Below are 27,484 nucleotides of genomic sequence, written 5' to 3'. Positions count from 1 at the left end.
CAGTGAAAGCTTTGACACCTGAAGATCTTCTGGGAAGGGTGGTCTTTGTAGGCCTGCTAATCCACAAAATCTAGTGAACTGCTGGCTTGACACACTATTAGTATGTTTTATTAACTTGTCATGGAACATTATTAGTTTAACTATAAGAGCTAGGGACAGATAAGGTGTAGTAAAATTTGGACGTTGTCCTTCAGCTTATGCAATATCCCTGTCTTAAGCCTTAAGAAAACTGTGAAAGGCTGGGGGGCCCCTGCATATGTAAATGTGGATTTTCTTTTCCCAGAAAATTAATGCCATTTACCTTGGATTAACTTGGAGAGAAGCAGGGCAATGTTTATTGGGTAAGGCATGTTAATACCTTCACAAATAGTGACCTCTTGCAAACTGTGGATGCCGTCACATACACAAATCCAGTTAAAAAGATAAACAAAGACAGAGAAAGCATCCAGTTGTCAAAAATGCATTCCTAAAGAGATGAGGGACCACAGCTGAAGAAGAGCTCTAGGTCTGTTTTAAGTCTGTTTTTTCTCTCTACTTTCCTGGAGCTGTTGTGTGGCATGGTTTCATCTTTATCTTCATGTCCTTATAAATCTCTTTATTTTTATTTTTTTTTTTGACTATTGCACTTGTATGTCACCACTTCTAAATGTAACTCTGAATTTTTTTTTTTTTGCTCATAAAAAAAGGCAGTGTTAAAAGGAAAAATGTGAAGAGATTTTTTTAAAAAAATAATATAAAGAAGCTGGTCATACAAGTGTAGAGTTTTGAACCTAAAAGCGAAATACAACATCCAGCAAGCAATGTTTCTCTGCTGCTGAAAGTCTTTTTCATCAGTGTAATAATTTCATCTGGTTTCAGCCAGTGACTGAAGAAGTGCATGCTCTAGTTACCTCAGAAAACCTTTTTTTCTGGGAACATTTTAATAAGGACTGCAGTACATTTAACCTGTCTTGCCTTATTTGAACTTTGAATCACTGCATGCTGTGGAGCTGTTGGTGAAAAGACTGTCCCAAATGGGCAAAAGCTTTTCTCTCCTCCCTCTGCTGTCTCTTAGAATGGATCTGAAATAAGATGTCTCCAGGTCAACACCTGCAGGTCCCAGGGGATGGAAGATCACCACATTCAGACCACTCCCGAGCAGACTGCGGGAGGAAGGGGACCAGGAACAGACGCTGTTCCTGTTCTGAGTTTGGCTTTTTGTTTTCTGATTTTCTGGGAGTCCTGTCTGAAATCAGAGTCTCAAACAGCACCTTTGGGGGATTTCTCTGTTTCGTTAGAGTGTTTTGTAAAACGTAACTTTGTTTATTCTTCTTCTGCTTTGTGTTTCTGGCTTTTCTGGCCAAACCGAAGAATTAGTTCTTTGCCCGGCCTAAGTGCTATTCACAGAATGGAGGAGTAGAAGAGAAATTAAAAGGAGAATTAAAGAGTGAGAAAAAGTTTTACTCCTAGAGAAGAAATTCCCATGGAGAGTCTCATGGCATGTCTCAGTCCTGATGGGTACAGACAGACTGAAGCTCCCTTTTATGAGCAGCCCCAGACTTGAAATATGTTTTAGTTCAGAAAAGTGTAGGATCTTGATTGGGTCTGGGTGACTATTGGGTCATATTAGGCCATAGCTGACCCTGAGCCATCAAACCTGCTGTAAATTCATCTGAAATTCCAATTAAATGGGGCGCCTGAGTTAGAATCTTAGCTTGGAATCTTAACTTTCTTACCTCAGGTGTAGGGTCCCAGTCCCATGTGTGCACCAGGGCGAGCTATCCCTCTGTGTCTTTTTTTTGTATTCTTGCTGCAGAGTGGGACCATTATCTGAAATCATGGTGAAATCACATATATTCCTATCAACTGAATTTTCCCCTGAAATCTGTGGAGGCAGACCCTAGGAAAAAATGAAGTCTGCAAGAAGCAGATGTTTGAAGGTCATTAGTTTCTTACACCTTGAGCATCATCTTCACAGAAAAACATATTCCTGGTAAGTTTTAATCAAAATGCGCTCTGGACTGCTGTCTTTTTAAACACAGCTCATAAATATTACAGTGGAAATGGGAGATCTGACACTTGCCATGTTTTGACAAACATGACAAAGGTCTTCATTTGACATTGCCATGTTTTGGTGAATGTTTGGTCTGTTGGAGAAAACAGAACCCAAGATCTTGTTAGGAGCTTGATTAACAACCAGCTTTAATGCATGACCAGGCTGCCATGTACCATGGCAATCATTCCATGCTTCTGTGCTGACTACATGACCCCAGCAATAAAAACACTGCTAAGTGCCGAGAGCAGCTAAAATAGAAAAAACCCAGAAATGCAAAAGATTGAGACAGTGGCACGGGATTTTCCCCACCATTTTGCTAATGAATCTTCGCCAAACTACTTGCCAGAAGTTTCTGAGCAGGTTTGAAACCTGCTGACTCGGAATCTGAATTGTGAAAAGACCTAAAAACCATGATGGGGCTGGAAAATCAGAGTGAACATCTCAAGTTTTAGGTTTTTTTGATACTTTTTTTTTGCTTTTGTTTCCTTGGACATGTGACTTTATGCAGAAAAAATAAGTTACTTGGCTACCAGACTGATTTGAAGCTAGGCTTGGTATTGTGGCCATTCCCTGGGAGCCTGTTCAGTGCCCAATCCCCCTCTTGGGGAAGAAGCCTTTCCCAATACCCAACCTAAACCTCCCCTGACACAGCTTTGACCATTCCCTCCAGTCCTGTTCCTGGTCAAAGAGCAGAGATCAGTGCCTGCCCCTCTGATGTCCCTTGAGAGGAAGCTGCAGACCCCAGTGAGGTCTGAGCTCAATCTCCTTTTGTCCCAGCTGAACAGCCCAAGTGAGTTCAGCCGCTCCTTGTATGCAAAGGAACATTCAAGAGTGACAGAAAAACACCTTAAATATTTTTTCCTGTCCATACTACTCATCCTTTGTGTACAAATCTGAACTGAGCTTCTTGCCCTGGCTTCAGGCCTCTGCTTTCTACTGGGAACCACCATAATCCTGTTAATTTTTGGTGCAGTTCAGATAAAGTGCATGTTGACCCAGGCTTTACTTTGTAATGACACGTATAAACTCCTCTGATGATAGAGAAAATGCCCAGGAAACTTTTAATGACTGACAATTTAGTAGTCTGGACTTTCTGCTCTGCTGAGAAATGGCCTCTCCTGTGGCATACATGTGGGCATGAGTTCAGCACTGTCAGATGGAAGAGATCCAACAACTGAATCACCAGTGCCAGCATCTGACATCTACCTCCCTGCTAAGTTTAACCAGGCTTAGCCTGGGAGGTCTGCTGGGCACATCACAGCAGATGTGTTAGAGTACTCCTCAAGCTCCTCCCCTTGCCCCCAGGAAAATATCTTTCAAGATTAAAATACTGGAATAATGGCTGAAAGCCTCAATACACTCCAGGAACAGTAGTTTCCTTTTCAGTTCTCATGCACAGCTGAGAATGGAGCCCTTTAAGCTTTTGTTTATTTGTTAAAACAGGATGGACTGTTATATTCTTCTCTGGAGACACTTTTACTTAGAGCTACAGATTGTGGAGAGATACTGCACTACAGACCAACTGTGAAAGCTTATTTTCCTTGTCCCACAGCAATAAATGCATTCCATAAATTGCAATTAAAGATGCAGTTGGGGAGTCTGGCTAAATGAGTGGCAGTCCTCCAAACATGTTGGCTTTTACTTTAAGAAAGGGCAGAGGTGTTCTGTATTTTGGCAGTGCTTGTATGCCTCCTTGTGCCAAGAAGGACCCACTGAAGCTGGAGAGGTGTTGCCTTCATTCAACAAAGCTGTAATGGCTTAGCATACCTAACTGTCTTATATTTCGTAAGAGTTCTTCTCAGTATCCTTTAAATCAGGCTTGAGACACAGGGTTAGTGTTAGCTACGAGCAGTTAACACAGACCTAAATTATGTTTGTACTGGGGTGTAAATTTAAAATTGAAATTGTGCTGATAACTTGCAGTATGCAGCCTATCTTTGCAGGGTTCATAGCTGGATTGGTTTAAGACAAGGGGAATTTTGCCCTTCCACATTTCAGAACTAATATGGGGAAGAGAGTCTAAGGACAGTCTGCCTTTCACTCCTCATTTAACATTGTCTGATGCAGCTCATGTTTTCTTGATTATGTGACAGCAAAAGCCCCATATGACTTCCCAAATCCTTGTTAAATTGGCAGTGCCTCAGTCCTGTAACTCTCCTTGTCCAGCCAAAAAAAAAAAATAAACCAAAAAAATCAAAACTTCAGTGACATGTCACCAGTTCAACCAAGGTTTCTGAGTTTGCTGAGTTTGAAATGACAGTTCTGTCCTGCAATCCTCGGGATTCATTTTAATAAGTGCTATCAGATTGGCACTGAAAAGTCAAAAGTTGATGGAGAAAGGACAGATACATTGCATTAGAATATCTAAATATTATGCAGAGTTTTCTTGTTTTTAATGGTGATATCAGGAAATGTTTCCGTTTCAGAGTCCAGATGGAAAAAATTGGCTAAAAATATAGAGGAAAGCTCATAAAAAATTCTGCTTCTACATTAAAAGCTGCAACTATTTTCCCAGCTAAGCTATTTCTGAAGGATACAAGAAGAGACAGATGATGTAAGGAAAGAGGAGCTTGTTTTAAAAAGTGATATCCACTAATGCACATGTGTGTTTGTTTGTTATCAGTGCTGAAAAGACCTTTTACCCCTGAGAGTATAAAGTCACTTATAAAAAATTAAGACAGGCAAGCAGATCCATATGTATCCAAGCCAGATCACTTTTTTCAATTAAAAAAATTCTCAATTATAAAAATCCTCATTTTTATGGAATGTAAAGCTCTGGACTTCCAGTTTCCCTTCATTTCACCAAACTCAAGCCCACCTTGTTTCTGTGCCCAGTGTGAACAAAAGCAGGGATTTGCTGGTTGCACACAGTCTCAATCCATCCAGGACTGTAGCCAAACTCTTTCTTCTACCAGAACACTTTCTCAGGTAATACTTTTTTTACTTGGAGCTGTTTTGACTGGTGCTCAACTAGGCAGAAATATCATCTTGGATTTGAAAAATACCTCACCTGCTCGAGGTCATAATCCTGTGTATGTCCTGTGTCAGTTCTGTAAGTGAGCTGGCTCCTGGGGGGTGTGGGCTGTGCTGCTCTGGTGGGGATGTATGTGCTCACTGCAGGTGAGGACCTGACTCCTTCCAACAGCTGTTGCCATTATGTACTCAAATAACACCACAGCCTTTGCATTGCTTTGTTTGCACATTTTTTGTTATTAAAGTATAAAAAACCCTCACCCAGCTGTGTTTGTCTTTCTTTTTTGTCACCTCTTATTTTTTTTCTTTTCCCAAAGCACGTAACCTTCTTCATGTATACAGAAAAATTCTGCTTCCTCTTGTCATTTTCTTTCCCTCTTCTTTCATCTTCTGCTGTTTTTTGTGACCTTTCCTTCTTTCTCTCCCTTTTTCTGCTCACTGCCTTGTGAACTTCCCCAGGCCTATCAACACCACTGATGTAAAGGATGCTCCATGGAAAAAAAAGACATAAAGAACTTGATGAGCAGCAAGGGATCTTGGTGAATGTAACTTGCTGGCCAATATCTAACTCAATATCTAATTGCCAGGTGAACTTGATATAAAAAGTACTTCCCACCTACAGGATTCTCCTCCTCCTGGCAGGAGGAGGCTTGGCTTTTAATATGGGTGTGCAATATTTGATTTATGAGGCAAAGCACCCAAAAAAGCCCATGAGAGGCTCCATGGACAGGTACATGGGGACAGTCCAAGGTTGATTTGGTTTGGGTTGGGCTTTTATTGTGTGTGTGTTCAGAGCCAGAATCATTGCCTCAGGCTGGGTGAAGACAGCTCATGGAGAATATCCAGCTTTTGGTGAGACTGTAGTTTATGTCTTTCTTCCACAGTCCACTTTCCCTGATTGTACCTGAATGGAAGCTCTTTCCAAGTAAAAGCTGTTTACAGGCCCTGAGCTGCCTGCAAAGCTTGGCAGCTGGGCTGGGAGCAAGGTAAGAGAGCAAAGAAGTTGCTTTTGATTATTTTCTTTCTGCAAGGTAAGAGGACAAAGCAGTTGCTTTTGATTATTTTCTTTCTGTGCTTCTTAAGTGGATAAATTTCAACAAAATGTCTCCTTCTTGGTCCACTGGTCACAGTTCCCAGTGGATGTATGGAAGTGGGCAGGGTCGTTTTGGGCTGCATCATGCCATTGTTTCCCATAGCAGAGGATTTATGGAATAGCACTGAGCACTCAGGGGAGAACAAGCTGTTCTTTTGCAGGAAGCCTAAAGGTGGGACAGGAGTGCCTAGAGAGCTAGAGAATCATGGAAGGGCTGGAAATGGAAGGGATTTTAAAGATCATTGGGGTCTACACTGCCATGAGCAGGGGGACACCTTCCACTATCTGAGGTTTCTCCAAGCCCCATTTCAGCTGGCCTGGGACATTGCCAGGGATGGGACAGCCACAGCTTCCCAGGATAGCCTGTGCCAGCAGCTCACCACCCTCACAATCATGAATTTAATCCTAAAATCTCATCCTACTCTGCCATCTGCCAGTGTAAAGCCATTCCCCCAGTATAAAACACACAGAAACTGTGTTTTCTGTTTCTGCTTTCAGGAAGTTGAATGAACTGAAAGTCTAATGAAGATTGTACCTTTAAGACACATAGATTTTTGTATGTGCATTTTGGTTACCTTTACTAAGTCACATAAGTCTTTCACAGACTGGAAAGCACTAGCCACAGGCAGAAGGCCTTTCTGAAGGATCAGCAAAGTTCAACGTAGAAAAATGGATGCTTCCTCAAACCCAAAGGTTTTGTTTAGGACATGTCATTACTGAAAATAAACAGGGAGCCCTCACAGGTTTGAAAGATATGTCTGCATTATTGTAAAGTAGGATGGCACCCTGCTAATGGGATTGAGGTTGGAAACAGCGCTACCACTGCAGCTGGGTCGGATCCACACAGATCAGGCCCTCAGGCATACACCCAGTATTTTGGGAAAAGGCTGAGATCTCTCTCTGCTGTGCTACTGCTGCTCAAATGAGCTGGTTTGGAGCAGTGGGTGCATTCCATGAGCTGCAATTACAGCTCATTTGCTCTGTGGTCACTCCGAGAGTCACCTGTGTTGTTCAGGGCTGCCCCTTCTGCGATGTGCTGGTTATGGAGGTGTGTGTTGCAGTCATAAACTCACTGGGGTGCTCCAGCTTTGGGCATCATCAAAACAGCACACCAACAGGTCAGAGCTGACATGTTCCAAACACTCCTCTTGCCCAATGTCAAGTTCTTCTACTGAGCAGGATTTTTTAAGGACAAAATTCCAACACAGGAAAATATTTTAGGAGAGAAGTGGGGCATATACACTGTAGAAAGAGAGAAGAAAAAAACTGAGACCACATTGAAAAATTAAGTGCCTCAAAAGGTGAACCCTGCTTTAAGGTACCCTAATATTTCCAAAATTTCAAGATAAGAAAATTGAAGCAGCGTACAGTTGGCATGAAAGAAACTATTTTAGAGAATGACTTTGTGCTTGCAATAGCCTTCAGCATGACACAAAGGGCACAGAAATGGAAAAATAAAATTGATGATGAGAAATTTATGACTCAGATGATTAATGAGAGGTGACAAAAGCATCTTTCTTTTTAAAGATGTATTAAGACAGCAACCAAATGTTATTATTGGAGATTACTGGGACAATGGGTAGAGCTGGGAGATAACTTCCTCCTCTGTGCTGTGCCTCCTGAGTAGAGATTTTCAATTGACAGTGCTATCACCCTGACACCTTTCCCAGACAATAAATAACCTGCAGACCCATAGCCCTGCTTAATGGAGCCAGATGCCAGAGTCACTGGGTGAAGTGTGTGGTCTGTACTGTGAAGCAGGTCAGACTATCGTTCTCCTCTGACCTTAAAAGTCGTAAATCATAGCCAGAAATGAACACTCCCCGTGTAAACCACAGTCCAGAACTATGAGAATTGTAGGATTGTAGAATCCCAGAATGGTTTGGGTTGCAAAGGACATTCAAGATCATCCATTTCCAACCCTATCCCATAAGGCTTCCACTATCCCAGGTTGCTCCCAGCCCTGTCCAACCTGGCCTTGGACACTTCCAGGGATGGGACAGACACAGCTTCTCTGGGCCTCAGCACACTCACAGCCAAGGACTCCTAATATCTAACATAAATCTACACTCCTTCACATTAATGCCACTCTCCTTTGTCCTGTTACTCCAGGCCCTTGTCCAAAGTCCCTCTCCAGCTCTCCTGGGGCCCTTTTAGGCACTGGAAGGACCTCTAAGGTCTCTTCAGATCCTTCTCTTTTCCAGGTGAACAACCCCAGCTCTCCAAGCCCGGCTACAGAGCAGATGACATCCAGCCCTTAGAGCATCAAAGACAAAGACAGTTATGAGGCAAAACAGACCTGGAAGGCTGTATAGGAACTCAAGCTGTCTCCTTTCAAAATGTTTTGGCAGAAGGATTTAGCATGCGGCCTGCCCAGGGGCTGGAGTTCACAGCCCAGGAGCTCCTGGTGCTGTTTCAGTGCAGATTTAGCTGCAAATGTCACAGAGCAGAGGGCCTAGAGCCTGGGAAAAGGAGAGGTGCTCCAAGTAGGGTTTTTAATGGCCTAAATCCAGAATTGTGATGCTGACTCAGCTATTATTTAGCCCCGCAGGCAGTTCTATTTCAAGGGCACCTCAGGTTTTTATGGTTAATTTTTCCAGATGCCTGAACTTTTTTCTCACTCCCAATAAATTTCCAGAAATCAACAATGACTTTGGTTTTTTCTCCCCTGAGAGGCATGAGCCAATGGGTTTTCTCAAATTACCTCCAAGGCTGTTTCTTTTTGACTTCTGCCATTTTTTACCACAGCAGAAGGGAGACCCTTCATTCAAACAACAGAACTCATACACAAAGGGGATATCCATGCCCACCCTTTTCCCTCCATGAGGGTGTCAAATCCCTGTTTCTGGCCTCTCAGGAAACTGCTGTAACCACTAGTCTGTAAAGTGATGTAGGAAAGAATTCAAGATTCATGGTCAGGCTGAGTGTGGTTGGTTCAATTCGCTTCCAGCAGCGTAAGAGGGGAGTTGGATCAAGGGTAAAAGAAATTGGAATTTTAAAAGAAAACCACTGAAAATGGCCAAGCAAAAGTGGAAGATCCAGGTAGAGATTGTGTTACTATTCATACAAACAGTTTAGTCAATGCTGGAAAGCAACTAGTGTTGGATCTCATTTCTATTCAAATCAGATTAAATGGTATTTTGTCTTCTAAAACAGATTTTAGTTTTTAAAACCAGAGAAAACCATAAAAAGACACCAAATCAAAGACCTCGTTCAAAGTAAGCATCATTAAAATGCAATATTGGCTGTTTGAATTTGTCTGTGACAGTAAGCTGATATCTAGCTTTTTTGGTATAAATATAGTATTTCTTTTCCTGTTGAAGTTAAGAGATGGCTTCTTTGTTCAAATAACCATTTATTTGTACAATAAACCAAATCACAATATCAGCATGAGCATCTCTTGAAATTCTTTTTTAATGAATGGCTGCTGTTTATCCCAGAAACTCCCCCAGAAGCTAGTGGGACTTTTTCTTTAATATTCACATGTCTTGAATCAACTGTCTCAGGGAAAAAAAAAAAAAAAAAAAAAAAAAAAAAGAGAGAAAGAGAAGAAAGAAAGAAAGAAAGAAAGAGAAGAAAAGAAACGAAAGAAAGTAAAGAAAGAAAAGAAAGAAAAGAAAAGAGTGTTTGGATGAACTGGGGTATTTAAAAAGTATTTTTTCTTTTGGATTTGTGTTCTGTTTTCCTTTGACCCCTTGGAATGACCTCAGATTTCTGAGTTCTTTCTCTCCCCCAGGTGCTGCCAAGGAGATGAATCTCACTGTACATCCCCAGTTCCTGTCCTTGTGGGCACTCTAATCCTTCCCCTGAGTCTCAATTAGCAAGAAGGAGTGCTTGTGGCTCTCAGAAATTCATATGTTGATCAGTGACCAGTAATTTCATGGAGAAAGGCCAGGTTGTGGTTAAAACTGAGCAGATAAGCTTCTGGTTTTCATGAGAAACTCTGGAATTTAATATCTTTCAGGCCTCTGCCCTTCTGTTGAAGTTGATCTGTGGGTTTACAGGTTATTGAAAAAGAATGTCAGGTAGCTAGACAAGCAGAAAGTATGATCACACAGGTTCTGTTTCCTTGGCTAAACACCACCACAAATAACTTTTGAAAAAGCAAATTTAATGTACCTGGATTAATCTTATCTCTAGCAGTGATTTAGAAGCAATATACAGAATAACATGCAGGGAGAGTTCTGTGCTGGTGATACACATCTAGAAACTTTTCCAGCATTGCTAACTTCTAAACTGATTTTGATAGCATCCTCCTCCACACAGCAGCAAATTCAAGTCAGCTAAAGAGATAAGCAGCTTATCTATTTTAAAGTTCTTTTTCTTTCCTCTTTACTGCAGGTACTTCATCAGTTCAAAAGCTCAAGGCAAAAGGACATTCCTGGGAGAGATTCACTAAGTGAGAGGAGGAAAGAGCAAAATGCAAACACAGCTGATCCTCAGTGAATTGAAGCTTTGCCCAAAGGCTGTCACAAATAGGTACACGCACATCTAGCTTTGCTTCTTGGGATTCTTCTTCCTTATGCATCATATACTAATTATCTCACCAGTCTGCCTGCAACACTTGATTTGGCATTTTTCCTGCTTCTTGCTTGTAAATTTACATCAGAGAAGAGATAGAGTGAAATTATTAATGAAAATGTATCCACAGGTGTCTTTCCAAAGGAAGGGAGCAGGACCAGTGTATGAAACAGATCCTGCTTTCAGATCTCCTTTTAACACGTTTCCATTTAGTTCTGAACACCACTAATTTGCATAGGCAAGAGGATAAAAGCAGCAACAAACATCTCAGCTGGTTCTGAATTTCCCTCCACAGACAGAATTATATATCTGCTGTTCCCTTCTCTGTGTTTCTCTGGGGAAGCAGACAGCGTGGCATTCGCTCACCACTCTTGGTTCTTTATAGTGGCATCACAAAAAGAATATTCCCCAATGAACCACGACACAGCGGGTGGGGTTTCTTTAGGAAAAACTCTCTAGTGCTGAGCTGTTTTAGAGAAAGAGGGACTTGATCAGCAGTAGAGGAATGAGATGAACCAGTGGTGAACACAATGGAGCTGGGTTAAAGTTTGGACTCTGCAATCTTAGAGTCCCTTTCCTTAATGATGCAGCCTAATGACTTTGTGATTCTATGAATTGTGGCCTTACCCTATTTGATGTTTGTACCGATTTTTGTGTGATGAAGCCCCCCATCATGACTACTGCATGCTGGAGCAATGAGGAGAAGCCAAGAGGAGATAACAATGTCACCAACAGCTGAGAAGAAATAAAGGAGTTATCACAGAATACCCCAGTTGGAAGTGACCCATAAGGGTCATCGAGTCCAGCCTCTTGCCCTGCACAGACACCCCAGCAATCCCACCCTGTGCCTGAGAGCCCTGTCCAAACACTCCTGGAACTCTGGCAGCCTTGGGGCTGTGCCCAGGGGAGCTCCCTGGGGAGCCTGGGCAGTGCCAGCACCCTCTGGGGGAAGAACCTTTCCCTGATATTCAACCTAAAGGATTTCCCCCTTGATTTGTATGTAGGTTCCTGTCTTGTCCTGCATCTAAAGTAATTTAGTTTTTCAATAAATGGGAGACACCCTACAGCTGTAAGATGGATGTATAAGGTGGATTTGAGCAGAGGAGGATGCATGAGAAGATCAGCTCAAAGCTGATGTGCTGCTTGGGAAAAAGGTGCAGTTTTTGTCACACTGAGATAGGAGGCACCTTTTCACCAGGCAGTGGCAACACACAGGACAACACCTAAGTGCAGTAAATATAGCAACAGGGGTGGGTGGCTCCTAGGTGATTACTGCTCTTCAGGTGTTGAAATGTCAGCTCACCAGTCTGTCTAAAGTGCTCTGCATTTGAAAGCTCAGTGTCTGAATGTGCATAGCAGGGAAAAAAGAATATTTTTTTGGTCTGTCAATATTTTTTTAAAATATGGTCCACAGCTCAATGTACAGACAGTCAGTCAGTGCTCCATCAGGTATTTTCTCCAATTTCCTATTTGGAAGGTTATTTTTTACTTTCTGACCAAAATAATCTGTTTTTATTTTTTTACCTGCCACAATTTTCTACTTATGATGATCACAAATCTTTTCTTAAAAAAATATTTTTTATGAAAGAAGCAAATTCACTGAAGTGTACCCCCCATAAAAAAGAATTGAGCAAGTGAAAGGAAATATTATTTCAGAAACTGAAAATATTAACTGCAACTGCAAATATACTTCCTTCCTTCCTTCCTTCCTTCCTTCCTTCCTTCCTTCCTTCCTTCCTTCCTTCCTTCCTTCCTTCCTTCCTTCCTTCCTTCCTTCCTTCCTTCCTTCCTTCCTTCCTTCCTTCCTTCCTTCCTTCCTTCCTTCCTGCCTTCCTGCCTTCCTGCCTTCCTGCCTTCCTGCCTTCCTGCCTTCCTGCCTTCCTGCCTTCCTGCCTTCCTGCCTTCCTGCCTTCCTTCCTGCCTTCCTGCCTTCCTTCCTGCCTTCCTGCCTTCCTTCCTGCCTTCCTGCCTTCCTGCCTTCCTTCCTGCCTGCCTTCCTGCCTTCCTTCCTGCCTTCCTTCCTGCCTTCCTTCCTGCCTTCCTTCCTGCCTTCCTGCCTTCCTTCCTGCCTTCCTTCCTGCCTTCCTTCCTGCCTTCCTTCCTGCCTTCCTTCCTGCCTTCCTGCCTTCCTTCCTGCCTTCCTTCCTGCCTTCCTTCCTGCCTTCCTGCCTTCCTTCCTGCCTTCCTTCCTGCCTTCCTTCCTGCCTTCCTGCCTGCCTTCCTGCCTTCCTGCCTTCCTTCCTTCCTGCCTGCCTTCCTTCCTGCCTGCCTTCCTTCCTGCCTTCCTGCCTTCCTGCCTTCCTGCCTTCCTGCCTTCCTGCCTGCCTTCCTGCCTTCCTTCCTGCCTTCCTTCCTGCCTTCCTTCCTTCCTTCCTGCCTTCCTTCCTTCCTGCCTTCCTTCCTTCCTGCCTTCCTTCCTGCCTTCCTGCCTGCCTTCCTTCCTGCCTGCCTTCCTTCCTGCCTTCCTTCCTGCCTGCCTTCCTTCCTGCCTTCCTTCCTGCCTTCCTGCCTGCCTTCCTTCCTGCCTGCCTTCCTTCCTGCCTTCCTTCCTGCCTTCCTTCCTGCCTTCCTTCCTGCCTTCCTTCCTGCCGTCCTGCCTTCCTTCCTGCCTTCCTTCCTGCCTTCCTTCCTGCCTTCCTTCCTGCCTTCCTGCCTTCCTGCCTGCCTTCCTGCCTTCCTTCCTTCCTGCCTTCCTGCCTTCCTTCCTGCCTTCCTGCCTTCCTGCCTTTCTTACTTCCTGTCTTCCTTCCTGCCTTCCTTCCTGCCTTCCTTCCTTCCTGCCTTCCTTCCTGCCTTCCTTCCTGCCTTCCTTCCTGCCTTCCTTCCTGCCTTCCTTCCTGCCTGCCTTCCTGCCTTCCTGCCTTCCTGCCTTCCTTCCTGCCTTCCTTCCTTCCTGCCTTCCTGCCTTCCTTCCTGCCTGCCTTCCTTCCTGCCTGCCTTCCTGCCTGCCTGCCTGCCTTCCTGCTTGCCTTCCTGCCTTCCTGCCTGCCTTCCTGCCTTCCTGCCTTCCTGCCTTCCTGCCTGCCTTCCTGCCTTCCTTCCTGCCTTCCTTCCTGCCTTCCTTCCTGCCTTCCTGCCTTCCTTCCTGCCTTCCTTCCTGCCTTCCTTCCTGCCTTCCTTCCTGCCTTCCTGCCTTCCTGCCTTCCTGCCTTCCTGCCTTCCTTCCTTCCTGCCTTCCTTCCTTCCTGCCTTCCTTCCTTCCTGCCTGCCTTCCTTCCTTCCTGCCTGCCTTCCTTCCTGCCTGCCTTCCTTCCTGCCTGCCTTCCTTCCTGCCTTCCTGCCTTCCTGCCTGCCTTCCTTCCTTCCTGCCTTCCTTCCTGCCTTCCTTCCTGCCTTCCTGCCTGCCTTCCTGCCTTCCTGCCTTCCTGCCTTCCTGCCTTCCTGCCTTCCTGCCTTCCTTCCTGCCTTCCTGCCTGCCTTCCTGCCTGCCTTCCTGCCTGCCTTCCTGCCTTCCTTCCTTCCTTCCTGCCTGCCTTCCTGCCTTCCTGCCTGCCTTCCTGCCTTCCTTCCTTCCTTCCTGCCTGCCTTCCTGCCTTCCTGCCTGCCTTCCTTCCTGCCTGCCTTCCTGCCTTCCTTCCTTCCTGCCTTCCTGCCTTCCTGCCTTCCTGCCTTCCTGCCTTCCTGCCTTCCTGCCTGCCTTCCTGCCTGCCTTCCTGCCTGCCTTCCTTCCTTCCTGCCTGCCTTCCTGCCTTCCTGCCTTCCCGCCTTCCTGCCTGCCTTCCTGCCTTCCTGCCTTCCTTCCTTCCTTCCTGCCTTCCTGCCCGCCTTCCTGCCTGCCTTCCTTCCTTCCTGCCTTCCTGCCTTCCTGCCTTCCCGCCTTCCTGCCTTCCCGCCTTCCTGCCTGCCTTCCTTCCTGCCTTCCTGCCTTCCTGCCTTCCTTCCTTCCTGCCTGCCTTCCTGCCTACCTTCCTGCCTTCCTGCCTTCCTGCCTTCCTGCCTGCCTGCCTGCCTGCCTGCCTGCCTTCCTGCCTTCTTTTCCTGTATTTCACTTCTTAGCACTTTTTCCAATTTTCAGCTATAGCACAATAGGGAATCCTTGTTTTTGTTTTTTCTATTTTTCCTGCTCAAAAAAGCCCCACAACAATCTGATTGAATTTTGCAATGGACCCATGGCTTAAAAAAAATGCAACAATATTATAATTTACATGAGTCCTATAACACCCAAATGCTCTGGACAATTCAATGAACTTCTGCATTTCACCAGAATCCTTATGAACCACACTGGGTACAGCAGAACTGCTAATGAAACTGGAAGTGTACAATTACAACACACTCATCCTTGAAGATGAAGGCAGATGTGGGGAAGGGCTCTCTGTGTCATTGAGATACCATTGCAAATTACCTCTGAGTTAACTACATTTAGACAGAAGTACAGGGGAAAAAAAAATCTTCCTTGATAATGACAAGACAAAAATATCCTTAAAAAGGAAATAAAGATGACATACTTCTTTTTTTCCGTGACATACATTTTTTACATGGCTTAGGGGCTTTGCTTGCTGAGAGTTTACGTCGTTGTCAACTGTCAGGGCCCTTCCATGCATGATTTATGAACGCATAATAAAGACATCGTGGTTGAGGGACTGATCTGTGATTTCCAACAGCTTTGAAACTAACAGCAATAAAATATACAGCACATGAATAATATAGGGTTTAGTTAAAAATGATCAAATTTTGAAAAATGGGAAGCATATTTATTTTCACTTGCTTCATCTGCTCTTTTATTTTTTTATTCCCCACCCCCCCTCCCAGGTCGAATTGAATGACAGCTTTTCAGGAAGAGAGACAGGCCTAAGATTTCCAATTTCTGGAATCTTTTAAGGGCTCATTTAAGCCATCTGAGTTCAGATTTGGGACAGGCTGTGAAGGTGTTGGAACTCGAATTTAAATCATCTCTTCCTGATGTGTCGCGGGACTTCCTGCGCAGTTTTTGCAGCGAGGCTGGTGTGCAGCTCAGCCCGACTGCTGCACTGTTCGTCAGCAGTGCCAAGAGGCCATCAGCAGAGATGGCTGTGGGCACACTCACCATGCAGGGATGAGCAGAGCCATGGCAGCTCTCGTGCCATCGTTGGTGAGTCTTGCTGAAATAAACCTCACACAGCTCATTAGCTCATTTCCTGCTTTGCTCAGCCAACAGGGCTTGCTCATGGAGGTGGCTGTCCCCGAGCTCTGTTGGTTGTTTGTAGCACAAGACAAATACACTGGGCAGAGAATACATCTCTACTCAAGATCTCTCAAACTGATGACTGGAAGAAAGGAACCTTTCATTTTCTGTGAAAAAAATCAGAGATTCAGTAATTTGGATGGAATTCCATAGGAAACCAGTGCTAACCAGTCCCTAGTTGCTGCACTCTTGTCCATCCCCATGAAATTATCCATTTTATAATGATAGAACTTCATCAGGTATCTAGGGAAATTTTACTCATGCTGTGTTGCAGTCACATTTCAAAATTCGCCTCTGTTCAGGTTAATGAATTGAAATAGAGGATTAGATCGTACTTAATGACAACAAGAACATGACAAAGGTGCAAAACCCTTCAGGAGTTGTCTCCAAATGTACATTAAAGTTCTCATTTGGCTCTGCAAGTAGTGAAGGCGGGCAGAGGTTCTTCATAGCCTCAGAACCTATTTTAATTACCCCTTCCCTGGGTAATTATTAACAGGGGAGGAGAGAACTGCCTGAGAGCGTGAATGCTAATGGGTTCCCCTGAGAGTGTGAGTCCAGAACATCAAGGAACATATGATGGGCTAACAGTCTCTCCAGCAAGCTGCTGCTGGCTTGGAGGTGGGATGCTGCACTTGAGATGCTGGTGATATTCCTCAATGACTTGAGGACTAAACCACATCTTTATGAAAGCAAAGCTGTGCTTGTTCTGAAATATTCAAGGGGAAGGCAAATTGTGTCACTAAAACTTGGGCTTTTGACACAATAAAATGCTGTCAGAGCAAATAAGGGAAGGAAGGTGGAAAGAGGATCTGAAGGATGTGAGAGCTGAGTCTTCAACACTGGTGAGGGTAATGCTTTTTAATAACAGCTGTACAAGTGGTCTGGAAAGTGGAGGGAGGCCTCAAGACACACCAGAGAAAGGAAACTGGTTCCTACTTGAGCCACGTCAAAGGCATGACAAGGCTGGTAAAAAACAACAAAAGCCCAGACACTTGTGGAACTAAATGTGATTCCATATCACAAAAAAATCGTGTCCTGAGGTGTTATCTCAGGTCTAGCACATCAGGTATTAGATCATTAACTAAGATTATTATTCAAAATCGTGCATCTCTCTGTTAGGTGGTCCAAGTATCAGATATAATTCATCTTTGAATAAACTGTGATGAGCAGGCACTGATGTTAAAAAATAATGTCTTTATTGTTTTATTTGTTTTAGAAACCTTTAAAAAAACAGTTCTGCTGTGCCAGGAGGGAATTTAACCCATAACTTCCAGGGAAGAGGTTGGGGTCAGAAGTAATTCTTCCACTTTCTCAGGTGTTTTCCCTTGAGGTCCTCCTCCCATCAGAAGACAGTCTGAGGAAAAGTCTTTGAACGGAGATGGCATTGGAATATAAAAACATTATTTCTTTGGTAGCCAGTCTGATCTGAATGTAACTAAACTGTTATTTTATATTTGTTGTTTTTGCCGCATTTTATGTGTTTACAAGGCTCTTCTTTTCAACCTTTCCCAACTCACCAGTTAGAGTGAGAGCTGGCTGGTGCTCATTCCAGCTAAACCCAGCCCCTGAGCCAGCTGGTGAGGCTGGTCCCATTTTTGCCATTCAGCCTGTTTCACCACTGCTGGACCTTCTGGAGAAGCCCATGGAGCCAGGGCAAAGCTCAAGGCAGCACCTGGGAGCTGGTTGTTCCCTGGCCACTCCACAGGAACACTGAGTTATTCAGAGGTGCATAGAAACAGAGGAGTGATGTGATGACAGGTGGGCACATGAGCTACCCCAGATGGGTGTCTAGGCATGCTTGTCACCATATGGGCTACATCTTTTTCTCCCCTACATTTCACACGGCGAGGGTGGTTTGGGTTCTCCCCCATAATCAAGCTGTTGGGGGTGTCTGTAAGACAGTTCTTTCTAGTGAGAGATTTGAGAGAATGCTTTGATAGGCTGCCTGGAGGAGGACTGATCTGAACAAGTGAAACATGGTGCATTGTTTTCTAGAAGATGTCTATGTATGGGCTCTTTGGGTGTTGGTACAGAGAGAAAACAAGCTGCCTCTGGAACCATCACCGGAGTCTTGGCTAGTTAACGCCCTGGGGTTAATGAATTGGGACTTGTCACAAAATTCCCTGGGCTGTTGGGCTTTAGATTCACAATGCTGAGGTACTGGCATGGTGCAGATATGACTCTAGTTGTGGACAGGGTGGAAAACCTGAGGGTCCCTTCCAGCTCTGGACATGGTGTGAGCCAGTGAAGTGCTGGAATCTGGCAGCATGTACATGTCTGTGTGCACACAGAGGGGTGGCAGTGCTGAGGGCTGGTGCTCTGAGCTGGATCATGCTCTCATGGTCCCTCCCACAAGCCACACAGCACCGATTTAGGCAATTCTGCCTCCCCTCTGCTGCTGTTCTCCATAACAAAGGCACAGTGCTGCTGCCTTCTCCCCCTCTGCCTTCTGCAGCTGTCACCACCTCATGCCAAGAGTTCAGCATTAGGAGTGTTTTGAGATAAAAAGTCCTGCTCAGATGATCATACTTATATCAACAGAAAGGCTTTCAAAGCATTCCAGCTTAGCCAAAATATGTGGTACACACCATGAGTCCAATCATCCCCCTTACAGTCGTCTACGAAGAGTTGTTTTTCTCAAACCAAGCTTTTCCATTTTAATTTTCTTCCATTCTTGTTTCAGCTCACTAAACATTAACCACCATGACCTACTACATAAACCCAAACCATATTAAACAGCTTAGGTTTATAGCCAAATCCCAACACCCTATTTGGGGAACGGCTACAGTGCTTGGCTGTTCCTATACTTCTGTGGTTTGGGGGTTTTTTTGGACAAAGTAAAATCTTTACTTGACTGAAACATTTTGAAAGTGCTTAACACCACACTGCTAAAGCAAAACACAGGGATGGAACCAATCAATTAGTTTAAGAACAGCACAAATATTAAAACAAACGTAAACCCCAAACCTATCTGCAATATAGGCCCAAAACCTGTAAAAGGAACTGACAAGTTTTTTAAACTAGCTTATGTATATGTGTGTGTATTTATGTCAGAACATAGGAAATGGCCTCCACCTTTCAATTTACTTGTGGCTCAGCATAATCATGTGCTTTCCCATGGATGAGAACCCACTGCTCCTAACAGACCTGCCAGCAAGCTCACGTAGTAAAAACCATTTCTGAATATCACTATTTTTTTTTCCCACCCTTTTGTCCTTTTTCAAAGGAAAAGACAATGGAAAGAAAGGAGGGGGAGAAGCCTCGTAGGGTGATATAAACAAAAGGATGAGGAGCAGGTCTGAAAATTCAGACAAATCATCATCAGCCGGGGGCACTCTGAGCAGTGTCTCCACAGGACCATGTGCCTGGGGCTATGGGATGTTTTCATTTAGTAATACAGGATTAGATTTAAAGTCACTGCTGATAGAATTTGCAGCTGATGAAGATTGGTAGAAGTATAAATAACTGCAGGGTCCATGTGAGGGAGATCACTGGTGAGGTTCAGCTTATTTGGGCAAGACAAGTTTTAACAGAGCCAAAGGCAATGCAGCCCATGCAGGAATGCAGAATGCATATTCTGTTACTATCAGGCAGTTATGAAATTTCATACATGGGAAAGGGGCAACCTTCCTGCAGGCAGGGAATGTGAGGGATGCCTGCATGGGACAGGTCATGGTGGGTGAGTAACTCAACCTGAGCTCCATGCCTTGCTGAGACTCTCAGCATTCCCAATTTTTCCAGGGCATGGAGAGATCCCAAAATGGAGAGGGGTGATTGGTGTGATGTCAGGAGGACTGTCCCAGCAGAGGTGGCTGACCTAGGTCTGAGGGCTACCCTCCAGTCCCCTGCCAGGAGTACTGCTCTGCTGTGTAAAGCCTGTTGTGTCCTGGACAAAAACTGGGAAATGAGAATTAGGAATCTCAAGCCAAAGTAATCATGCCTTCACAGCGATATATTGTGAGAGTATTTTAATTAAAATCTTGGCTAAATGGTACAGTCAGTGAGCTAGGAACATGATATAAATATGACGTGTTGAATTCCTAAATGGGTGAGTAAAATGATATTTCTTAGAAGATGTAGATGATGCAGAATAGAAAGAATTAAGGTCACTGCTGCAGGTGATGCTAGGGAGCTGAGCCTATTTGGATCTTTTACCTGTGATCCAGGGACCAAAGACCTTGGAGCAGACAGGAACCTCTCTCTGACCACAAATTCAGGGCAGGAGGACTCAACTAAGAGCTGAACATTATTCTAAATCTACATAAGTCAAGGAAATCTACCTAGTCATTGGTTATTCCACTCTGTATGCTTATGCAAGATCCTGATAAATTCTGTGTTTTTGACATATCCAGCTTCTAAGTCCTGTTCATCTCTTTTACTGGCTTTAGTCAGCTAAACTTACCTGAAGGCACAGCCCCCACTAATACAGAAAAAAAAAAATAAATTTTCCTACCGATAATGGCTATTAGTCTGAAGAGCCAAGATGCATCTACATCTATAGAACTATAATGTTTACATGTTCTAGGTGCTCTGTGAACACCATAAATACTGTTCTTCAGGGCTTTTAATGTTAAAAGTCATGGTTCTTTCTTATATTCATATTCCCCCTTCAATAGAATGTTATTGCAGCCCTACACCTGTGTGCAAATTCAGTGTGAGTCAAATGGTAATTCTGCATGCATCCGATTTTACTTTCTACTAAGAATGTAAAAAAAAAACCAACAGTATAATTAAAAAAAGAAAAAAAAAAAAAAAAAAAAGAGAAATCTCAGAAAAGCACCAGACAAGGGCAGAAGAATAAAATCCCAAGAATAAGACACCTTTCAGACTCAAATGGCCAAGGTGGAGATGGAGATTGAATTTGACTACTGGGGAAATATTTGTGTAGAGAGAGGAACCCATTTAGAAGAGGGTTCTTTCATCAGACAGGGGAGGGCCAGTGTGATTTAGAGTGAAGAAGATTACAAGCCAGAACTAACTGCTAGGGAAAGCAGCATGCTCTCTGTTTCACCCTTCCTTTAAATCAAGGCTGAATCTCTCTCTCTGGAAGAGATTTTTCACAGGACATCAATTACTGGAATCAATCTCAGGAACAGTTGAGTGAAACTTAATAACCTGTGACATAGGTGTTCTAAGCAAGATGATCCTTTGGCCCTAAAGTCCCCACATCTCAGGGCTGAGGAGGAGCAGAGCCCTTCATAGCAATGGGAACAGAACCAGAGAGTAAATGCAGGAGGGGCAGAGCAGTGATGTCCGAGCAGTCAGGATGAGCAGTGCCTTTTCATTCACTTTTTACACCTAGACCTCAGCTGGATGCTAAGTGGATGTTTTGGGACCACGAGGGTGGCATAAAGCCTTTGTACACAGAGTAGGTGCACATAAACATCACTGCTTTACCAGGCTCCTTGGATGATCTCTCCCTTCCACACCCTTAGCTCCAGAATGTGCTCTGTCCAAGGAGAAATTGCATTAAGCAAGAACAAGATTCTGTGCAGGAACACTGGGATTCCCTTTTAGCTCAGCTGGTATCTTGCCATGCTTTTGCCAGTCAGGATGTGGCATTTCAGGAGTGGAAGATATTTAACCAAGACTTCTCTCAGCTCATGGTTTACTGCAAATATTGATGGTTTACGTCGTGGATGTTTTATTGCTGAATTTTCTGCTGGGCTGTTACTCGATTTCAGTAATGAATTCCAGCCTGCTTATTTATTTATTTATTTAGTTACTTACTTACTTTAAGCAGAGCTGACAAGTTTCACAAGAATTATGTGTCAAAGGGAGGTGTCTTAGTTAATTCAAAGAAGCAAATTGCAAGAGCAGGAAACCTCAGCATGTGAATTAAATTTTATAAGACAGACATAAAGTGAAGTATATTCTCATTATAGTGGAGGACTCTTCTGAGATAAAGAACTGCTGCACCAGGGAATGATCAAGTCCCACCCTATCCCTAGGAAAAAAAATCTTATTTGTTCCAAAGCAGGGAAATCCTTCCTCGTCTGCAGCTGACTGGGAGTATCACATACCCCTGAAATGAGTGGCGCAATCACTAAACACAAGATGCTTCCCTTACACTTTAAAATACACCCAGAAGGCTTTTCTGAACCCAGATCTTCCTCTGGAAACTAAAACTTGTGATGTGACCTGTCAAAATTGGCAGTAATTAGGAGAGGGATATCCCCAGCCAGACTAGTAGATAAATTTTTAGAAAAAGCATATCATTCTTTGACCTGAATATTGATGAGGTTTCTTTTTTTTTTTTCTGAGTTAATTTTCTATCTGAAAGTGAGTGCTTCATTATTGCTCATGCTTATTTTTCATTGAAATAGCTTTCCTACTTCTCTGGGTATGAAAATGTTGATGTTCTAATGAATGCTGTATGTCCTGCAAAATAAAGTCTTATCTGAAATGCTAAATTATCTTTGTCACTTGGAACCCTCTGAACTTCATAATTAAAAAGAAAGGAAAAGAAAACAGAAGAGAAGAGGCCAGAAAAATCCCAGTCCTCCAGGGTTTTTTTAATTCTTTGTTGCAAAAGGACCAAGTATTCCTGCACTAGAGCAATTTTTTGGTGAGAGAAAACACTGTTGATATTTTTCTGAGGATACTTGACATTTTTTCTTGTGAGATGAAGGTCAAACACTGTGCAGGCAACATTCCTTCCCCACCCATCACCAGACACTGAGCTCCCACCTCTGCTTGCAGGACTGACTCTTCAGAGCTCAGACCTGGAGACCAAACCCTGCTAGGGCTCGGATGTTCCGGGTCTTCCTGGACATGGAGCTTTGTGTAACCCAAACCTTACATCCCTGTGTAGTGTGGTTTCCCTGTCAGCACTTTTGCACACACTAAAAGGGCTGGGAATGACAGCACCATCTCCTAAAACATGTCATGTTGTCTTTCTTGACCCAAACTCTCTGCTCGCACACGTGAGCGTTTGTCCTGGTTTGCCAAAGCAGGAGCAGAAGCCTCCAGTATTGTCCTTCTGACATTGACCAATGCTAGAAAACTACCAGATGGTTAAAAAAAATCTTTACCAACCTTGGAGGCACTGATGTGGTACGGTAGCAGCTGACACCAGCTGTTGATTACCTAAAACCTTGCAATTTTTATTTTCCTTAATGTACATCAGCTGCAGAGCTCACTGTCACATGACATTTACAACTGTCTAATCTCTGCATTCTCCTTCAAATCAGGAATCAGGTCTCAATAACAATCTATGATTCGGTGAATAAATTATATCACACATTAGGATATTTGTGTTGGTCCTTTAAAATGCAATCACAGAAGCCCTCAGAGAGTTACACCATGTTTAAATGAAAAAATTCACTTAGAAGTATCATCCCTGTATACATATATGTGAGAGGTCTTTTATTTACTCAGCTAAATCAGGAAAAATAATCATACATTGTAATTTTTTTGTCTGTAGAAGCTGTATAATATATGCCAAATCAAACATGTAAGTTATCCATCTATAATAGCGTTCTTTGTGCCATATAACTGAACAGCAGCTGCTTTGTCAAGTGACCAAGAAATTAGACTTTGGCAAAACAGGGGTTTTCATCAGCATATGACCTTAAGATAACATTTACATTTCAGGAGATGCTGTTCCAGTCAGAACAGAACTGCAGGGCAAATTCACATCTCTGAATACTCATGGAGGCATCTGACAGAAAAGCTAATAAACGCGTGAGATTAGTACAGTTTTATTTTCCATAAATCTGGGACACGTTCAGCAATGTCAAACGGGTTCTTGTGCCTTTAAATGAATAAATAAACCCAAGCTTACTCTGGAGCTCAGAAGTGAGGTGGAATTCATTTAGCTCATTACCATTTAAATGATAGATGGACAGGGTAAACTCTTTTCTTTTGAGGCAGGGTATGGACAATGAGGAGAGGAAAGCAGCGGTATTACATAAATTTGGGCTCCCAGGCTTAGATGATTGGATTCAGATGTTTCCAAGGAAATTATTTGCTCCAAAAGGGCTCTTTGGTTACTTACAGGTATAGCAATCATATTTAAAATGTTTTTACTCACAGGCAGACTCCTATATCTTCAGTCACATGGGATTTACCGGAGGGTTTATCCTTGGGCTGCTCTGTTGAGCACAGAGAATTCAGGTGGGTGTTTTCAGAGAGTTAGGCTGCCAAGACATACAGAGGAAAAAGCAACATGTTTAGAGGAGAAATATTTTGCTTTTACCATTCTGGCTATAATTTATTTCCAGCTTTTGCAGTAGGTCATTATTTGCCTCTCCCAGCTTGAAGAGAAATTCAAAGGGGAGAGAGGGAACAGGTAGGTTTTTGTTTGCTCATTTATTCTGTGACAAAAGGAGGTACCTGGGTATTTGATAATAAAAAGGTAAGATATTCATGCTTAGCCTAGGATGACTAAGAAAGAAACGTTTCATTATTCTGTAAATTAACTCAATCCTCTGTCAGCCATTGAAAAGAAGGAATAAAATGGTAACACATTTGTTTTTGTCTTATTTAAAAGACATAGAAAGGGACCCCAAAACAGATGAGACAATAGGAGAGTTCACGTGTGACACTTATGCTACAAAATCACAGATGACTGGCTTCTTTTTCCTGGTTTTCTTGTAACCTTGAAGCTTGATGTTAACTCTCCAAAGGTTTTTGGAGCACTGACAGGTCTCTTCTCCCAGTTTCCAGAGAGCTAACAGCTCCAGTCAGAGCTATGGATAACAGGTGTGTACAGAGCTGTGACAATGTTCTGATGTTGGCATCAGACTCCTATGGTGACATGAGAAGAGGGATGGAGACAGGAGTTTTGTGGGAATCCATAAAATCTTATAACTCTTCATAATAATGCTTCTTCTTAACAGAAGATCTCTTTAATAAATGCTCCCACATGTGGCTTTTCTCAACCTAGGTGGTGTTAGTGGCCTCCTGAGTGGTGACAAACTTTTCATCATCCACATCTTTTCCAATTTTTCACATCTGAAACCTGATTTCTGCCTCAACCTGGTATTTTTGTGCTTACCTCCTTCTTTCTGGCCTTTTCACATCCCTCCTGCATTTCAGACCTCACTCAGGACAAAGATGAATATGGTTTGGGCTACTCAGGGAGATCACCTCCTCTCCTATTTCCTAGACTTCCCTTCCACTGGGAAAAATGCAAATAAGAAGTTGGGTTTTCTTTTCCTGTCCAGGAAAAACTCTTACACCACAACTTACAAAAAGAAAATTCAATAGATACAGCTTGCCAGAGCATCTGATAATCCTGGAATCCAAGCCCACAAGTGATGTGCTCACTCATACACATATTTTGAGCCAGAAAGTGGGGAAATCATTACACAAAGGGAGCCGGTTTGGAAGGGGAGATGTATCTACCTGTGTGGCTCTTGCAAGGTGACTGGTGACACCAGAAGCCCCAGCTCTGGGACTACAAACATGGTTTTAGTCTTATGTTCACTGCTTATGAGGAATCCAAAGCTTTCTCATTTTAGACTTGAGAGTAAGAGAAACCTTAAGAAAAGGCAGCAAGGTGGAAGAGACAAGCAGGACAGTAAAAACAATTAAGGATGGTCCTTAATTGCTTTGTTTTGGTGAGACAGATAGTGACAGAATGAGCAGTAAGGAGGAATTTGGGTGAAGGAAAGGTTGAATGGCATGATTAGTCCTCCTGAATAGCAGAGGATGCTATGTGAGCAGATTGATAGTACTGGTGGATCTTCACCAGTGATTATGGGGATTTAGATGCAAAAAGGGCACAAAACAGAGCCACTGTGTCCTCCCAAGCAGTGTTTCAGGTAGATTGGGAATGTCAGCAGAAATGATCTTTGGAGAGTGTTGTGTTTGACATCCAGCCCAGGAGGAGGACCAGAGGAGGAAGGGCTGGGGGGGCTGGTTTGTGGTGCTTGTCTGGATGGTTCAGCTGAGAGAAACACAACAGAAAATTGTAGGGGTGGCAGAGATGGGTGTGTTTTTCTCATAAATGACTTTAAAAACAAAATAATCCTGTGTGACTTTTCATTGTCTCAGGGGTGGACTGACAGAGTCACAGAAGCTGCAGAAGAGTGTACCCCAAGTGTCTCTAAAATGAGCCCCTGTTTCTTGAGTCCCCCTTTACAACATTAAAGGAATTCCAACAGGATCACTTTCTCCAAAGGGCTCTAAGGGCTTTTTTCACCATCTTTCTTGGTCTGGAACAGCCTAAATTTGTTAAAACAAACAGAATACAGTGCCAACTACATTGCTTTTGGAAGGGCTTTAGTGGGTGAGGTTGGGATTTCCACTGACAAGGGAAGTTTTCTGAGAGGAGTTAGTTGATGGGTAGGTTTGTAAGTGGATTGGCTTTTTGCTCTGATCTGCTGGCATTTTCTCTCTTACTTCTCCCTACAATTTAGGAGTCTACAGGAGGAATATTTTAAGACACACAAATAAAATGAGAAGAAAAAAAGTGTTAATAATATACCCAAAGATTGCAGGAGACAGAGGGAAGACAAACAGAAGGGATTTTTGCTTCTACAGCACCACAGAATGAAAACATCTGTTTCCAGTTGTCTCACATTCCTAAAGGTGCACTAGTCCTTGATCAAACCCATGCAGCAGATCTTGCCTGAGCTGTGGGGTTTATATCAGCATTATATATCTGGCCCATGAGCAGCCTACACTGGCCAGGTAGCTAACAGAACTGAGGTATTTGCTTTTCTTTATTTTAAAGACCTAGGCTGCATTTGCAAACAATGAATTACGTTTCTTCACTCCTGACAATTGCAATAGTTCTTGTGGATGCCTCCTTGCTCTGGGCTTGGACCTCAGCCACATTGCTATTGCCTCTGTGCCCATCTTTCAATTGCTATTCATCATCCATCCATCCATCCATCCATCCATCCATCCATCCATCCATCCATCCATCCATCCATCCACCCATCCCTGTATCCATCCATCCCTGCATCCATCCCTGCATCCATCCCTGCATCCATCCCTGCATCCATCCCTGCATCCATCCATCCATCCATCCATCCATCCATCCACCCATTCACCCATCCCTCTGAATCCCTGGCAGAGCAGCCTGGAGTTAGGCAGGCATGCTGCACTTTGCTGCCCTGCAAGTGTCTTTATTTTTGTTGGCTGGGGAAAAGCTGCTGGTCCCAGTTTCTTTTAAAATATTTTGTGCTAAAGAGAGGAGAGGAAGCTGAGCTGCAGATCCTGGGGGCTCCATTCACTGCTAAGCTTAACTTCTTCAGGTCAGCTGCCAACAGCTACCAACACTGTGTCTTCCAGCATCTGGTGTTGGAGGGTGATTTGGTAGAGCCCTCCATCACGTGCCTCCCTCTGAGCCCATGAGTCATCCTCCTGATTTTGGTGAGACTATTCCAATCACTCATGAGTCTCAGCTATAAGTGGAGGTGGCAAATGGAAACAAAATGAAATACAGAGGTGTTTTCCTTTTTATAGGTTGTCCACAGCAGGAATGACTTTGTTGATGCTGACAGGGCCTGCAGACACAATATAATTCCTTAAAAATATATATCATTAAAATATAATAGCTTAGTTTCTGAGGAATGAACAGGTTTTCAGGCAAAAGTTTAAAATTTGCTCCTTCATATTTGCCATGGACCACACTCAGACTAAGATTACTCTAAGCAGCATGTGGAAGGTGTAATTGAATACCATATTACAGGCTGAGGTCTGGCAATGTTTTTCAATTAAAGTTGGGCAAAAAGCACTGTTT

At 43.5% G+C, this 27,484-nt stretch overlaps 1 protein-coding gene across 1 annotated transcript in view; it reads right to left on the bottom strand.

Moving 5' to 3' along the window:
- The window catches only part of LOC111940990 (urea transporter 2-like), a 126,089-nt gene extending 102,162 nt beyond the window's left edge, over positions 1-23,927 (bottom strand). The window contains exon 1 of the mRNA XM_023943934.2: positions 23,822-23,927. The gene's annotated coding sequence lies outside the window, so the exon portion shown is untranslated. The remainder of the gene's footprint in view (positions 1-23,821) is intronic.
- Positions 23,928-27,484: the final 3,557 nt, after the last annotated feature.

The sequence above is a fragment of the Cyanistes caeruleus genome, chromosome Z, assembly GCF_971803275.1.
Source record: "Cyanistes caeruleus chromosome Z, bCyaCae1.hap1.1, whole genome shotgun sequence".
In the NCBI taxonomy this organism is placed as follows: domain Eukaryota; kingdom Metazoa; phylum Chordata; class Aves; order Passeriformes; family Paridae; genus Cyanistes; species Cyanistes caeruleus.
The sequence above is the reverse complement of the archived record's forward strand: the minus strand, read 5'-3'. Positions and strand labels throughout refer to the sequence as shown.